This window comes from Mastomys coucha, chromosome X (genome assembly GCF_008632895.1).
Source record: "Mastomys coucha isolate ucsf_1 chromosome X, UCSF_Mcou_1, whole genome shotgun sequence".
Classification (NCBI taxonomy): Eukaryota; Metazoa; Chordata; class Mammalia; order Rodentia; family Muridae; genus Mastomys; species Mastomys coucha.
Window position 1 is genome coordinate 6439907 of NC_045030.1, and position 7003 is coordinate 6446909.

Below are 7003 nucleotides of genomic sequence, written 5' to 3' on the forward strand. Positions count from 1 at the left end.
CTGAGTATTCTCTTCTTCCCCCTGTTGTTGGGAGTTTGAGCTCTCAGTATTTCAGCAACAGCTATAGAAAGAGGAACTTTACTCCCCAGCATGTGGCCAACTACTTCAAGAGTGGTCAGGGCCTTTCTTCACCTAGCACTGCTCTAGGGAACCTTTTCCTCCAGAGGCAGCACTGCCAGAAGCACTAGTTGATCTTCTAGAGCAATGCCCTCCATTGAGGCTATATATGATCCTTGATCTGAACATCATTTAGAGATTCACAAGCAAACCCAGATACCAAAGCAGAACCGGAAAAGGGAGACTGCCAGGCATCACCTTTGGGAACACTCCAGCTTTCATAGTGGGGCAATCATGTGTGGTTATATCTTTAGCACTGGGGAGGGGAAAAGAGATACAATTACAGTGAATGGAATTCACTGTAACAAATACAAAGAGATACAATGTGTAGGAGAGCCCATTCCTGATCATCATTGCAAAGGATATAGGAAGCCCTGAGCTGAGAAAAGATACAAAAAGGTAGTGGGAACATCAGCATCTCCAACATATTTGAGACCTAAGTCCTTAGGCTTTGATGGTCAAACCCTAGTCCTTGACAGGTATAGTGTTACACGCTTATTATCCTAATGCAGGGAGGCAGAAGAAGGCCAAGAATCATAAGTTCAAGGCTAGCATGAGCTAACTTTGTTTCAAAAAACCAAAGCTTCTAGTCATGGTTCAAATCCAGCCTCTTGAACTTAGGAAATGTCTCAGATTCCTATGTGGGAGTTACTATAAGTGAATGGTCCTCAACCTTCCTAATGCTGTGACATTTTAATATAGCTCTTATATTGTAGTGATCCCAATCATAAAATTATTTTTGTTGCTACTTCATAACTGTAATTTTTTGCTATGTTGAGAACTGTAATGTAGATTTTTTTTTGTTTGTTTTGGGTTTTGTTTTTTTGGAGATAGAGGTTTGTCAAAGGGGTCACACCCAAAAGGTTGAGAACTACTACTATAATTCCCATGTAGCAGCTTATAACCATCTGTAATTCCAGTTCCAGATAATCTAATATGCTCCTCTGGTCTCTGGAGATACCAAGGATGCATCTGATACACAGACATATATACAGGGAAAACATTCAGATACATAAAATGATTTTTTTTAAAACCTTAAAAAATTATCCTTTCTAGACCAGGGGTGTGGTGGAACACACCTTTGATCTCAGAACTTGGGAGGCAGAGGCAGATGGATCTCTGCGTTCAAGGCCAGCCTGATCTACAGAGCAAGTTACAGGATAGCCAGGGCTGTTACACAGAGAGACCCTGTCTAGAAAAAAACAAAACCAAAAATTATTTTTTTCATCTTCTATATGAGAAAATTTAATTAAGTTTCCCAAAGTCAAAGCTCAGAAATGATACACTTGGAGACTGTGTTTGTGTGTGAATGTATATATATATATATATACATATATATATATATTTACAATATATATATTCACACAATATATATATTCACATACTCATATATAACATATACATATATACATACATGTATATATGTATATGTGTGTGTGTGTGTGTGTGTGTGTGTGTTTTGAGACAGGTTTCTCTATGTAACAGCCCTGGCTGTCCTGAAACTAACTTGCTTTGTAGACCAGGATGGCTTTAAACTCATAGTATCTGTCTGCCTCTGCCTACCAGTCCTAAGATTAGAAGCATGTGCCACCATGCCCACCTTAGTGTGTGTGTTTGTGTGTGTGTATGTGAAATCATACTTTTAATGCCAAATTGTGGGTCATTTAAAATTTTACAGTTAAAGTAACTTTTCCAAGGTCACACAGAGAGACCATTAAAAAAAAAAACAAAAAAACAAACAAAAAAAACAAATCACCTCCCATTCATGGTAGAGATGCTTAGCAGACTTAAAAAGGGAACAGGGATTCATTATTTGACAAATCATTAAATTGATAAAATACACATAAACAAAGCTTACAACAAAACAGTAGAAATGATGGTAAAATATCGAAGGCTTTCTCTCTGAGATCAAGAGCTAGGTTAAGAGGCCTGTCATCACTTCTATTCACAATGACAGTAGCAGTCACAGCCACCACAATCAAGCAAGAAAAAGAAACAAAATCCACCTGAATTGGAAGAGATGAACGTTATTAATCGCTCGATGACAAGATTATATTACACCTGATGAAAATCCCAAAGAAACTGCAATTCAAACACCATTACACATAATTAAGAGTAATTTTAGCAAGATCACTGGTCTAATATAGAGTTCTTATAAGGTTTTCTCCTCTCCTTCTTCTAGACAGAGTCTCAGGTAGCCCAGGCTAGCCTGGAACTCAATATGTAGCTCCGGATATCCTTAAATTTCTGATTCTTCTGTCTCTATTTCCCCAGTGCTGGGATGATAATGATATGCTACCATACTCAGTTTATGTGGTGCTTGATGTGGAGCCCCAGGGTTCCTGCATGCTAATAAAGCAAGCTCCCAGGTAGACCATGTTACCCACAGCCTCTGTTGTGAGGTCTCAGTGAGAAGTCTATATCAGATGCTAAGCCATGACCTAGTTCATTTTCACAACCACTTCTTTGTCCTGTGACCCTGGTGATACCATCTCCTAGACTTTCCATCTTCCCTACTTCTACAACTGTCTTCCCTAATAGCCTAGCTTCCTCTCCTTCTTTTGGACCTTTTCTCCAGTCTTCTCTTCAGATATCCACTCCCGTAAAGTCACTGTGCTCAGGGCTCGATGTACAAGCAATGCTGAACTATGTCCTTATGTGAGTATTACCTCCAAGTTATGTGTGTGTGTGTGTTCATGATGTGTGCATAACATGCAGGTATATGTGATGTACTCCTATGTAGGGCTCATGTGTGGAGGTCAGAGAACTACCATCAGTGTCAGTCTTCGGGTACCTTCTATCTTTTGTTTTGATCTGGAACTTTACCATATAAGCCAGGCTAACTGAGAAACAAGCTTCCAGAGTGTGACTTTCCCTACCATCCAGTCTCGTCATTGCTGGTGGTATAGCCTTTGGCCACTGGGCACTGGCTCAGGCTTTTTACATGTGTTCTGGGTACCCAAAGCAGGACCTCATGCTTCTGAGTAAAGTGCTTTACTGACTGAGAGATCTTCCCAACTAGCTGGTGTTTTGTTTGTTTTGCTTTTTGATTTTGTTTGTTTGTTGTTTGTTTTTCCTGGAACTGAAAATTGAACCCAGGGCTCTACCAATGGGCTAAATCCCCAAGTGTTTTTGTTGTTGTTTTGTTTTGTTTTGTTTTCATCATTCCTTTTGCATAAATCCTTTTGACCATCAACTTGATTGGATTGAGGAGCAGCTAAGAGATCAGTAAAATATGCCTCCAGGTGAGTCTCTGAGGGTGTTTCCAAAGAGGACTAACTAAGGGAGGAAGGCCCAGCATCCTGAGTGGGGGTGATATCATCTCATAGACTAGGGCCACAGATAGGGGTGGATCAGGGCAAAAAAGAGACAACTTGGAGTATAGGCAACTGTGAACTGCTCTGGCCTACCAGGCCCCTTGTGCCTTCCACGAGATCTCTAACATGCCCAAGTCAAACTCATCCATTCCTCTTATTAAGTTGTTTTTCTCAGGTACTTATCAGAACAGCAACAATAACAACAACAAAAGACTGATGATATCTTCCCTCTCCTGCTTGTAGACTTCAGTGTGATCTTTCTAAAACACAGACTTGGCCTTGCCAATCTTCCTATGCTGCTGCTGCTTCCTCCTCCTCCTCCTCCTTCTTCAGTCTTTTTGAAAAATTTTTATTGATTCTTTTTGAGTTTCACATCATTTCACCCCAATTCCACTGATCTCTCTATCCCTATATTTCTGCTCTCCACCCTTGCAACCTCCCCACAAAAAAACAAAACAAAACAAAAGAATAAACAAACAAACCAAAGCATAAAAAGCATCTTGTGGAAGTTGCATTGTGATCCAGTGTGTCTCACAGTAGGCCCTTTTGCCCACACATCTTCACTTGTAGACGTTTACTGCAATGAGTCATTGGTCTGGTTCAAGGCCTCCCAGCTTCAGCTGCACTATCAATACTGGATCCTCACCTGGACTCCTATCAGATATCATCCCATTGTGGCTCTGTGTCATGGAGATCCTGAACCTTTGACTCTGTAGGACCGACTCCTTCTTGAACTCTAGCAGTTCACGAATTTGATAGATACTACCCTGGATCTGGGCCTGGGTAGTAGCTGAGTTGGTCAGCCTGCCAGCTTTTCTGTACCCACTCTACAAGTGTAAGCTCTCCAACACTGCCCTGGCTAGCTCGCTCAATGCTGGAGCCAGCAAGTGGCAGGGCTCTCCCAATCCCAGACCCTCGGGAAGGCTTACCGTTGCCTTTGCTATCAGAGCCAGCTCTACAGTGCTCAGTGCTGCCCAGGCAAGGTACAGTGCCTGCAGCCAGTGAAGAGTAAGACCAGTGCTCCTGCTCTTGTGACCCCAGGGCCACTCTTTGGCCTGCTGAAGATGGTAAGTGGCAAGGGAAGGGCAAGACATCTCTCCCTTGCCCATGCCACTCACTGTACAACAAACTAGTGGTGGGGCCATCTCACCCTTGCTCCTGCCATCAGGGCTGAGCCATCTTTTTTTTTTTTTTCCCAAGACAGGGTTTCTCTGTGTAGTCTTAGCTGTCCTGGAACTCACTCTGTAGACCAGGCTGGCCTTGAACTCAGAAATCCTCCTGCCTCTGCCTCCCAAGTACTGGGATTAAAGGCATGTGCTACCACCGCCTGGCCTGAGCCATCTTCTTAATCCCAGCTTATTTATTTATGACAGGGTCTCATGTAGCTGAGGCTGACCTCAAACTTGCTGTATAGCCAAGAATAACCTTGAATTCGTGATCCTCCTGTGAGTGCTGAAATCACCATTCTAAGTTTATGCAGTGTTGGGAATTGAACCCAGGACATCTTCATACATGCTGGGCCAGTATTCTGCTAACTGAGCTACATCCCCAGCCCTTCCTCCATCTTTCGTCTGCTCTGAATGTCTGCCCTCCTTAGTACCCTGGCTCCTGGTCATCCTTTAATTCTCAGTTACAGCACTACGACCTGGGAACCATTCCTGAATCCCACAAGCTGTCCTTGTTCTCATTACAGCACAAAAGCAGGCTGCTGCCTTGGTAACCTGTCTGTCCCCTACTGGACTGCAAGCCACCAAGGCCAGGAATGTTGTCCTTTTTTGTCCCCACCCCACCCCCTTGCACGGGGAGCCCTCAGAGTTTAATTCAGTTCCTGGCATAAACATTGGTGCTTTCTGAGTAGATGCCTCATGCCACCACCTCTATATACAGCTTCATGTCTCTCTACCTAGTTCTCAATCCATCACTGGGTCTCTCCAGCTTTATCGCCTATTTCCAACCATTCCCAAGGACTTTAGGCAGCGAGCAGGTGCTTCCTTTCCTGTGAAGGTGTGTGAGTGACAATATTTTCTGAAGCAATGGTCAGGACACGTGATCTGACACATGTTTTAACACATGGGAGGGAATATTTTAAATCTGCACTCACTGGGCAGATTTGGGCAGTGTGGTTCCATTGTGGAGGTTGTGGGGGAGGGGGAAGCCAAGCACCAGGGGCTCATTATGCACCTCTGGAGTGGGCAGAGCACTCACTGCCTTCAGGACCTCTGCCATGTGGGGAGTGGCCCCCAGAGCTAACCCAAGACAGAGTGGAATTTGTGGTAGAAACAAGCAGTCATTAAGACCATATGCTCTATTTCTAATCGATGGCTGTTAGATGTAATTCCCCGACATTTCATTCATTTTTACTGCCTCCCCTTCAGGGGCAAGAAGAACAGCGTTGTTAGGCTGCATTTATGGATGAGGGGACTCTGAAGCAGAGAGGTTAAATGGCTCAGCCCCAGTGCCCAAGTGAATCAGACACACAGCCAGCCTCGGAACCAGAATTCCAACTTGAGCTTCTATGCCAAGATCCCTCGGGGCACATTTCCTCTCTCATTTGCATAAATCATCAACATTTTTTTTTCCAAGCTTGTGCTGAGAAAGCCCCTTTTCAAACAGCGGAAACTCCCTTTGCCTTCTGTCGCTGGAGTTTTATTTTATGAACCAAATTCTTTTACTTCAACACGGAGACTTGCTATTTTCCCTTCCGTTGAGCCCTTTTCGAAAGAGGTCATGACCTTTGCTTCTAGATGCAATGGAACTGGGTGAGCCCGACTGAATGAAACATGATCTGGAGCCCATATCAAGTGTAATTTCAACTAATGTTCAAAATACCATGCGGTTGATTATAAATCTTGCCTCCTGGCAGGTTATCAGAAAACTAAGAATGGTTAAATGCTGCTACTAGGTTTGAACTCTGTGAGGCGGAAGGCATGCTTCCATGCTTCCAACACTCGGATCAGATTCCTGGAGTTAGAAATCAGAAACTGGACATGCCAGGGCCACACAAGCTCGGAGACATTGCAGTTGGGAAATCTGTAGAAACTCATACCTGTCATGGCTCCTGTATGGGCCAGGACTTCTAATTAGCCTCATAATTACATAATTGCTCGCGATCCTTTCAGGTCCTGAAGAAATTCTTAGCTTGTGACCTCATGTGTTTCCTGGTCCTTAGGTGACTCTGTGGGTACGAACCTCACTTCCTGGGAACCCAGCAGCACTTAGCACATTGCTGACTCCTGAAGAATCATGCTGACTTTCTGGAGAGGAAAATCTTTGCTATGTGTTTGGTGAAAGCTTCCCCTCCCTGTCTTGTTCCTTACATTAGATAATCAAAGAATTCATGCTTGCTGTGTTTGTGTTTGTGTTTGTTTGTTTGTTTGCCATAAGGGGGAGGGGAAAAAGTAATACTTCTCTTCTAAATCTTTAGTGAGATACAATTTAGCCTAGCTTTGTCTACACAGTATTTTCTTACTTTATAGTGCTTACCAGACTAGTCAGTTATTATGGCAATAATGGTGCGAATTAGAAGTTTTTAGCACCTTAGATTTCCTGTTGTTGTTGGCTGTGGAAGT